Source organism: Molothrus ater, chromosome 15 (genome assembly GCF_012460135.2).
Source record: "Molothrus ater isolate BHLD 08-10-18 breed brown headed cowbird chromosome 15, BPBGC_Mater_1.1, whole genome shotgun sequence".
NCBI lineage: Eukaryota > Metazoa > Chordata > Aves > Passeriformes > Icteridae > Molothrus > Molothrus ater.
This window is the reverse complement of record NC_050492.2, coordinates 10,350,339-10,361,342: the sequence shown is the minus strand read 5'-3', so window position 1 is coordinate 10,361,342 and position 11,004 is coordinate 10,350,339.

Here is an 11,004-nt window from a genome sequence, read left to right as displayed (position 1 = left end):
CAAGCAAATGTAAAAGCAAATGGTAAAATCAAGATCAGGTACTCGATTATTTGTACAGATAGTTTTAGTACTAACTGAGCCCTTTCAACTAAATATTTTCCATTTTTAATCTTATGAAGCTACAACAGATTCCCCAAATCTTGTGGTTTATGGATAGGATTATTAGTGGATCCTGGCCTATTTGTGGTTTCTTGAGGGAATCACTAACATTTTTAAGACTTTTTTTTTTCTTTTGTGTCAGGAAGCAGCTTTACATAGGCAAGTAAATGTGGAAAAAATGTAACCTAATCCATTGCCTGATCACCTTAAAATATCCCCTAAACTGTTCAGTTTCAGTTTCAGATTGTGACAGATTAACAGATGACAGTTTGCTTCATCACCTTTGGTAAATCCAGTTTTAATTAACTGACATTTTAATGGGTCCTAAGTGGTCCCAGGCTTCAGTATAACTGAATTTAATTTAATTTGTTGGGCATGATTCTGCACTGGGGCAGTGCACAGCCAAGCCTGTGTTCTGATCCCTGCTGCAGCAGTGCCAGCCCACCATCCATCAAGTGTCACTGAGAGCTGGTCCAGAGCCCAGCTAAAAGCTGGGTAGGGACAGCAGGAGGCTTCACCAGCTCTCCATGTGACTGCAAATTCGTAAAGAACTGGGAAGTCAGGGTGGTCTATTTATTTATTTATGTAAAAGAAAAGGCACATTCCCTGTAGGAGTGGTGCCTGGCAGAGGATGTCACCTGCAGGTGGCCCTGCTGTGGCACTGAGGGTCCCTGCACAGCTCCCTCCTCCCCAGCCCTGTTCAACCCCAGCCAGGCACAGAAACCTCCCAGGGACACCAGAAATTGCTGGTTTGTAACATTGCACATCTCTGAGGCTGCTTTTTAAGGGGATCTGCAGGAAAAGCACCACAACCCAGTGGACACCTTTGAATTGGCAGATCCATGTCATGTTGAGGTGACACTGAATTCTGCCTCTTGCAGAATTCAATATTTGAACAACCTTTCTTCTCCAAACCAGCTGTTATAATCTTAGAATAATAACCATCTCTCTTTCACCAAATATATTTTCCATCCTGTGTCTGGGCTCCAGTGTCCAGAGAGACACTTCACCTGCTCTTCTCGTGCAACTCATATTTGTCCTGTTGAATGAAGCTGTCTGCAGCTTGGAAGTACACAGATGTGCAGAGCATAAGCTGTACAAATGTTAGCACTTGAGTTTGAAGGCCTCTATTAAATTGTCCTGCCTATATTTGCATGTGTACTTACTTAATTCCTTTCTTTACCAAATATATTCAGCATGCCAGGGGAATATTTCTCTGTTTTACCTGCTGGCAGGGCATCTGTATCACTTCCCACTGAAAGTGATGTTGCATCAATCTCTACCTGTTGCCAAAGATACTGATTTGCTAAGAAGCTAAAATACTATGTTTAGAATACAGAATTTAATTTAGTAATCTTAAAAAAAATAAATTGCTGTGCTTGATACCTTAGCTGTTCTGCTCCCTATGCCTCTAGCTGGAACACGTACAACTCTTTTTATTTTTATAAGCCATGTGCTTGTTCTTAGTGGTCACAGAGCACAGAAATGCTCTTTGTGGCAGTGATCTGGTTTGATGTGTTATGTTTATACAGGAACTTTTTGTCTGATGGTCCTGTATGGAAGCTTTTACAAAACTGACACAGATTGAGCCTCTTCACTTTCATATTATTGAAATAATTTCATATCATAATTCATATTATTCTTGAAGGGCATCTGGGAGGGTGTGAGAGAGTGGGGGAATCTCACCAAAACCGTGCTCTGCAAGCAGGTACTGCTCTGAGTTTTAAAGATAAATGGTGTGACACCCCATTTTACTCAATCACAGCTATAATGAGAGATAATTTGGTGATCTGACCCTGGAAGGGTTGGACAGACCCTGCCAGCCCTGATGTGGTGGCTTTGTTGTGTCTGGACTCATCACCTACAGCACCTGGAGAGTTTCTCTGAGCTCATGACCTTGATGGCTCTGTCCATCCTTCACCTCCCTCTGTCTGTCTGATCTCCTGGCCACTTCCAAAAGGGTTTATTTAAAATGGAATTGGAATATAGGGGAATTATGCACAACCTGGCAATGCCAGGCACTGCCAAGAGCTGTGGAATAAACAATGACAAGTTGGTCACAGAGCCCTGGCTAACAGGAGAATTAACAAACCCAGCTGCTGCCAGAAGTGCTTCAGACAGTGAAACTCTTACCCCAGGGGCCAAGAAACCCTCATGGCAGCAGATCCCAGTTTCTCCAGCCATGCAGGAAGGAAGATGCTCACCCAGCCACCCTCTGGCAAAGCTCTTTCATGGTCCCTCTGAAGGCCATTCACTCTGCCCAGCATGTACTGAAATTACAACTAAATAAGTACTAATATTAATTTAATTTAACTATTACCTGAATATAGCAAGGATTTAAATGAAATATTAATTTCTTGCTCTTCGTGGTGTAATATTGCTTCTGCAAACTCTTCAGCAGAGGATGAGGAACCCTGGCAAGACTCTAAATATTGCTAAATGCTGCCTTTAACCATGCCTCAGCACACAGAGGATGAAATTAATGAATCTGATGATAATGAAGGTATAACAACAAGATGAGTGTTGTGCCTACAGGTTAATTATCAAGTAATTCAAGGGAGGCTGCCTTTATAAGATTGATTTGTGTGATAACATTGTGTGTTGGTTTTGCATGGCCTGGATTTTGGTACTGGGGGGTCACAGAGGTGGCTCCTGTGAGAAGCTGCTGGAAGATTCTGCCATGGCTCTGCAGATGGACAGGCTGCTGGCCAGGGCTGGGCAATGAGAGAGGCTGGTAACACCTCTGTGATAACAGATTGGGGAAGGAAATCAAAACAAAGTGGGACACAGGTTTTTTCCTAGCCAGAGAAGAGGAGGAGGTGAGAACTTGTGGGGGAAACAACTGGGAGACACCAAGGTCAGTGGGGAAGGAGGGGCAGGAGGTGTTCCAGGGGCCGGAGCTGAGATTCCTCTGCAGCCATGGTGAGAGCAGAATGAGGCAGCTGTGCCCCTGTAGCCCCTGGGGATCCACAGGGATGCAGAGATCCACCCACAGTCCCTGGGGATCCACAGGGATGCAGAGATCCACCCACAGTCCATTGGGATCCACAGGGATGCAGAGATCCATCCACAGTCCATTGGGATCCACAGGGGATGCAGAGATCCACCCACAGCCCCTGGGGATCCACAGGGATGCAGAGATCCACCCACAGTCCATTGGGATCCACAGGGGATGCAGAGATCCACCCACAGCCCCTGGGGATCCACAGGGGATGCAGAGATCCACTCAGAATCCCTGGGGATCCATAGGGGATGCAGAGATCCACCTGTAGGGGAATAGAATATAAGAAAATAAAGGTAGTATAGAAAGTAATCTTACCCCTGAGGAATTGCAGCTGGGCTAATTATTAAAGATCAGGAGCAAGCCCGACTTTAACAGGCCACAGCTGTAACCAATGAGAAGAAGTGTGTTATAAAAGAGTGGATTGGTTGGCTGGCTGGTTGAGGGGGAGCTGGAGTCCATTGGCTACTGTGAGATGGAGGAAGAGTCAGTGCTTGGAGGAGATGCCCACGAGGAACATCAGGGAGGTATGGAACCCTTGCAATAATAAGACAGCAATATGGAACCCTTGTGATGTAATGACAACACCCACCCACAGCCCTTGGGGGATGCAGAGATCCACCCAGAGTCTCTGGGGATCCATAGGGGATGGAGAGATCAGTGTGTAGAAACATAGTTTGGAAAAAACTGTGACAGTAGAAAAAATGGGGGGAAAAAAGTGAGTAAAACATCTAGGAGTCAGTGAAACTTCTCCAGGTGATAGAAAGAAGAGGCACAGAGTGTTGTGAGCTGTAGTGGCTTTGAAAGAAGCCAAAAGTAGGGCAGGAGTGCTGATGTCTGAAAATGATGACTCTGCAAGAGGAGGACTCAGCAAATGGAAGGAAATGGAGTTGTTTGCCATGGAAGATGGTGGTTCTGGGAGTAGCAGCCTTGGTTTGAGCTGTCCATGGAAAAACTGTGGCTGCAGGGCCAGTTGTGAATGAGGCAGAAATCTGCATGCAGCTTCAATTTCTAAAAGCTCATACTTCAACTGATTTCAGTGCTGGAATAAGCATTTGGAGTTTAATAGAAACACAGTTCTGGAGGCTGGGACACCTGAGGAGACATTCCTGGTTTGGAATAAAGTCACTGTTCCTGTAACACTGAGTTAGTCAAGGATCATTTTGGCCATTAAAGGAGACTGAAACTCTCAGGAAAAGGAGTTTTTTCCACCACAAGATGGCATCAGTTTTGCAGAGATTGGCTTGCAAAAGGACCTTAGGCTGGAGGCAAGAGTGGATTTAAAATAAAACAACATTTTAAAATTGATATCAGACTGGTACGAACAAAGTATTTGTCTCTCAAGTGTGCCTTGGAAAACTGTGTTACCTAATTTTGGGTGCACAAAATGAAGGTCCCACTGATCAGATTAGCCAGTGCAGCTGCTGATTGTGATCCTACTGGCATGAACCAAATTTTGCCTGCAAACGCTTTCTGCTGTTCGTGCACATCAGATCTAAGTGAGTTTATATTGCCCTCATAGGCCTTCTAAAGCCTTTCAGTTGTTTGCTGTAAGCTAGCAACAATATTTACCCTCATTTAAAGCTCATCTGATGTGTTCTAAAGGTCTTTATTGTGGTTTGCTTTGTAGAAATCCTCATTTACATGTTTGAAGCTTCACATGTGTATTTTCTAATCCTTTTTCTGGGTTCTATTTTGACTCTGTGTGGCCTCGTAAAGTTTTTTTGAGGTAAAATCCCTCTAAATACCTGTGTTGCCTCATAAATCTGTGAACATCATCAGCTGGACTGCATTTTATATTAATTTAGATAATTTTGTAGTTATTATTGTAAATCCAGTAGTAATCTACTATTAAACTCAGAATATATTGGAAGGAATTGGACTTTTCTGTTCAGAGTTTTGATTTTTTTCTTCTATTTTATGCTATGAAAGATGTCCAAAATCCTGTTCTGTACCATAGGTCTGTGGTATTTTCTAAATAGAGGCTCTTTACAGCATTCCAGGATGGCCACACTCCTCTAAAAAGAGAGAAAAAAAAATCTGATTCCTTTCATTTTTTTTCTTTTTTTTTCCCCCCCACTTCATTTTGTCTTAACAGCACTTCTCAAAGTGTCACACTGGAGACTGTAACTCATGATGTCACAGGGTTATGACAAGGCATTTGGAGATGCTTTTCTCAAGCTGTTTAATCTCTTCTCCATTTTGCACCAAAAACTGACAGAGCATCAAAGCAATGCCCATGTCTGTGTCCTGGAGGGTGCCTGCAGTGCCCTGGTCCTTTTCCCAGGAGGATTTGCTCAGCTGGCCCCCAACAAGCACCACAAAGGAGCAAAGGTGGCCCCTGCACTTTGTGTCCATCACTGGCCATCCTGGGCCAGTCCCAAGTAGTGATGGCTTTGCCAGGCAGGGCAGGACAGTGTCATGCTGAGGAAAGCTGGGTTTTCCTAGCACAGGCTTGCCTGTTCACCTCTTGGGGTGTTATTGTCTATTTTTCCCTTTTTCTGCAGAATTGGGGATTACAGGTGTGGTGTCCTTCTGTTAACCTGCAGCTGGGAACCCCCCATGGTATCTCCTGCTGGAGCAGATTTGAGAGAAGAAAATGTTCATTTCTGGTGTCAGTTACCCTCCTTCCTGCAAGCAGAAATGTTCCTTTTAACTTTTTTTAACTCCCCAGGAGGTAGGTTTTTTGTCCTTTGATCTTTGGAATGTTTGACAACTCATGTTACCAGACTTTTGTTTGAAATGTGCTGGAAATAGGTCTATTATTTTTTCCTTCAATAACCTTTCTTTCATAGACCATTTTAACTTCTTAATCACGTAGAGGTAACACATCATTATACCATTTTCCCTCTACACGTCCACTTAATGGCTTTTTACTCTTTTTAGTTCGAGGCACTTCTTAATTAATCCTTCATCAAATTATTTTAAATATTTCTTTCCTCTACATTTTTAGAAAAGTAGATAAGAAAATAAAAAGGCAAATTATATAATTGCAAACCTTGTATTTTTGGCATCAAAGCTCTTTGACAGAAAACCTGCAGGACCCAAGAGCCTGGTCTATGAGGGCAAAGTGTCCAGCAACTCTGCAGATGCTTTAGACATAGTTTGTGGTAGATTTTGCTTTATTTCTGCAGAAGCACTGCCCTTCTCCTTGGGCAGACTCTGTACAACCTTGTGTTTCATGGCATGGCAACTCACTTTGGTTTTATATCAGTTCTTTACTGGTGGCTGTAGCAAGGACTGAGTGCAAAGGCTCCTGCTCCTGGGCCTGTTCTTGGCTGGGAATTTCCCCCCTGGCTAGGAGGCACCAGATGGAGAAAGTCTTTGAAAATGTCCCACTCCTTTTCTGACAGTATACAGTTTATATTGCCACCTGCCAATCCCCAGTGCTGTTAAATACATGTTCATATTGACATCATCAATTTCCCGTGTTGGAACTGTGGTATGAGGCAGGGCAGGTAATTTGACTCTTCCCTCTCAACATTCAGTTTTTATTATTTTTTTTCTTTAACTCCATTTGGATAGCTGTACATACATAATGTATTCCTAAAAATGTATTCAAGTTTGAGCTGGCTGAACATGGTCCCCAGAGTCAGAATCAGTGCTACTTATAACCAAATAATCCAATGGGTTACCCCTGTGTGGGAGATGCTGGGGGTATGGGAATGAACTTCCTCCTGACTTGGAGAAGTGAAGCAACACTTCAAAAAACAATGGAAGGGTTCCTGGAAGTGTTTCTGGGCTTCAGAGAAGGAAAAGAAGTGCTTCATCAAGCCTGAGCAATGCATGTGCAGCACAGTAATGAACAGAGAAAGGAAAGAGGCACCGTGCTGAGCCCAAACAGGCTGGGAGCTCAGATGTGAAACAAGAGGAGATGGTGGAGCTGCTTATCTAGAAATGAAAGTAATACTAAATTAGATGGAATTCAAGGGATTTAAACCCAATGTACCTAGAAGTTCAGCTGGATTTGGACAGAAGCTCCTGAGCTGGCACAGGGTTCTGCAGGACGCTGTTTGCACTGCAGCCCTGTGTGCAGTGACCTGCAGCTGCTGCTGTTACAGCATGAGCAGTCCCTAGAGAATTGTTAAGAATCAAGAAAGGCATGGGCCTCCTTTAAAGCCTCCACAGCCTGATGTTAAGCAGTTTTTGGGGAGGCACCATGTGGGTGTGATGACCCTGGGTGGTGCTGGGTCCTCTGTCTCCAAGGAGCTCCCCTGGAGTGTCCTTGAGGAAATGGAGGAGAAAGACTGACAGATCCCTCTCTGTCCACCTTCCCCTGCACCCTGGGCTGCTGGGGATGGGGCTGCTCTGCTGGAACTGTTGTGATGTCTGTCTCTGTTGTGAGTGAGGGAGGAAAGCCTTTTCATCCAAGGAAATGATCTTTCCATGTTAATCAGCAAGGGCCTTGGCCAGTCTCTGAATTCTTGGAACTGACTTTAAAGAGGGAGATATGCATATGTTTGTGATTATTTTACACCAGCATTATTTTGCAATGGATTGTTGGCAGAAGCTGTTATTGGGAGTTTTCCCTGTCTTAATTTTAACTGAGACTCATCAAATTAAATTGAACCAGAGAATGAGGCATTCTGAGTTCAATATCCTTCCTCTCCTTCTTCCTCCTCTGCTCCCAGTCCCACGCATAATGTGAGCCCCAGAGTCCCTTGGCCAGCAGCCCTGCTCCAGGCCTGACAGAGTTTTCTCTATTTGTGAGAACAAAAGCTGTAGTGAGCCTGGAGCAGTCCCCCCAGACTGGCAGCATGCACAGAGCAGGCAACAGATGCTGGCATTTTTTTGTAAACCCAAAACCTAATTATGCTTGGAGCAGTCCCACAAGTCTGGGGGGATAAAAACACCCCTCCACTCTGATTTATGGATTCCAGTCACCACTGCTGGGTTTTAAAGCAGCAGAATATGTTTTTCAGTGATGTTCCCTTTCCTCAACCTCAGGAAAAAGGCAGGAGTGAGTGGGGATGATGAATTTGGTGCCTTCCCACTGTGGGGCTGTGTGTTGGGGCACTCCAAGGGAAGCTGAATTCTCACTGGGGTGTGAAAGAGGGAACCTGGCATTTAGCAGGCATGCAGGTGTGGCCCCAGCAGCTGCATTTGGTCGGTGTTTAGGGCTGATGAAGCTGCTTCCAGAGTGCTTTTAAGGATATCTCTCATATTAAGATATCAAAATCCAGTGTGACTCTGTACAGCTTATTATTTTTGCTGTTTCAGAGTGGGTATTTCTTGTGTTCATCTATATTGAACAGACACTTTATTCTTATCACAGTACCTGCTCTGCAAGCATGGATAGCTGGAGAACCTTGACCCTTTTATGATCCAGGCTTCCAGAGACCCAGAGGCAAAAATATGAAAACTGCCTTTCACAAAAACGTAAATTATAAACTGAATAGCAATTTTTTCCCCTATCAGGATAAAATTTGTGTATGCCTGAAGCAGGAGAAAAGCTGCCTAGAGGAGAGGCAAAGCATTTCCCAGAGCCTTGGAAGGAAGGCTCTGATACACCTCCAGTTCAACTGGACTAACAGCCCATGGCAGCTTTTGGACACCTTTTGTGTCTCTACAGATCTCATTTTAGGTGCAAAAGAAATTTTTTTGCCTGTGAAGACTAAAGAAAAAATATATTCTGTGTGCTCTGCTTGTGGATGACGGGGAAATGTTGTAGTCCATAGGCAAGTTCATTGGAATTGGACTTGCAAAACAGTTTAGCCACAAGCAGAAGGTAAAGCAGTGGCTTTGGGGTGCAGAGGAGGTGAAGGGCTGTGGAAATGGGCTCCCAGGGACAGCTGAGAGGAGTCTCTGTGAGCTGGGGAGGGCTGAAATCCACCACCACGGTGTGGGCATCTCCTCCAGCACAGGCTGGATCTGGAGGCAGACAGACTGACAGACAACAGCTTCTGACAGGAGGGCTTTTGGCACAGTCATCTCCTGTTCCTTTGGGAGTTTCAGGCCCTGGGAAGTGATGTCACTCAGATGTGACTGAGGCAGGGATTTCAGAGGGTGTTGGCAGTTTGTGGAGGGCTGAGCTCTGACTGGAGCTGACACTCCACTGGTTGTGAACCTGCTCCCTTGGCTCCTGTTTGCCCAGGAGAGCTCTGTGCGTGTGGATTTGTGTGTGGTGGGCTGTGGTTGGGGTGATAGGGCTCTTTTGAAGCAAATCCCATGGCTGTCCATACTTCCTGTGCCCTGGTTTGCATGGCAGAGCCATCTCTGAGTGCTCAGAGCAGGATCCCTCAAATGAACCCCGCTGGGTGCTGGGAATGTGCTCCAGTGCATCCAGAGAAGGGCTGCTGTGACACAAACCCCTGGAACACCTGTGGTTCACCCATTCCCAGCACCAGGGGTGCCACACTGCCCATCCCATCCCAGGGAAAGCTGATGCTGAGACAGCAGCTGGACAAAGCACTATCAATCTTTTCAGTACCCTGGCATGATTTGTTAGAGCTGAGTCCTTCCAGAAAATCCTGAAGATTTTCAGCAGCTATAAGCTTTTATAGCAAATCAGATTTTTCCATCTGGCTGACCAGTTATAAACACACATTTCTCAAGCTGGCTTGTTACACTGCGTTGGTATTAAAAAGAAAACCCATGATGAGCAGTGGAGTGTTCATCTGTGCCTGCTCTTGATGACTTGTGCCTCTTGCAAATGAACACAAATAACCAGGAAAATCAGTTTGCATGTGAAATCCCAAAGACACAAACAAACAACAAAGAAACAGGTTGGTATGGGGAAATGTTGAAGGAGGCTGAGCATGATTGCAGCTCTGAGAGAAGCATTCTAGAGCAATAAAGAGCTTATGGAATATTGATAGGGAGCTGCCTGGATTTCAGGAGTGCCACCATCCACCAGCCTTGTCAGGGTGGTGGGACTGACTTTCAGCATCTGTATTCAAAAGTATTGATCTGGACCTTCAGTGTAAGCCTTCACCCAGGGATAAGCTGCACTAATTAATTTTCCTCGTTTCTTCTGAATCTAGGTGATTTAAGAAATGTCTTATTGATTGTGATTTTGATATGCTAAATTTGTGTTCTGTGTGCTGTGAACATAATGAGAAGGGTTTGCCATCAAGGGCTGCTGTGGGGGGCAGCGTGGTGTTATCAGGTGGGGGGAAAAGGGAAACTCCACTTAGTGCTCCCTCCCACTTGGTTGCTGACATTTTTATTGCTTTTGTGCCTGTTGTGGGCATTTTGGATGGATTCAATGATCACAACTAGAAAGGATGTGAAGTACGTTTGACACTAAAATCTAGCAGCATAACTACAGTGCAGTCATAGCAGATTTAGGAGATCTCAACTCAAAACCAGATTTACAGCTAAGTCCCACTGTGTTCCATCAAACTATGAATTTCTCCAGTTTAAGGTATGGAAAGGATACAACTGGGGAAGAACCTGGATTTGGTTTGCTGTGGCTTGGCTGGCCTAATGCCCAGTGTTTGGTGATAGCTGATATTAACCTCTCCCCTAGCACGTGTGTGATTTTGGACCATTTGAAGTAGAGAATATCTGAGGTTCTAATGCAATTCATTAGAAAAACATTATTTCCACAAGGGAGTGAAATCAATTGAATGAACAATTCACGTTTAATCCTCTGTCCTCCCCACCCACACCCCACCCACCCTGTGCAAGAGGGAGGTCTGGAGGAATTCAAGCAAAATGTGGTCTGGCAGTGTGTGGCTTCTGGCTGGCCTCCAGCAGCCATGTGTTAGGCTCATCACCTGTAGGATGTGGAGTGCCAGAGAGAGTGAGTGCCACATATAATGTGGAATCTTTGGTGAGGGAATTCACTGTGCAGGAGACAACTCCTTCCATGGGGCCTTTCAGGCTGCTTGGCAGTTATGAGCTTTTTATAGCAAGTCAAATTTCTTCACCCATCTGCTTGTCTGCTTATGAAAATGCAT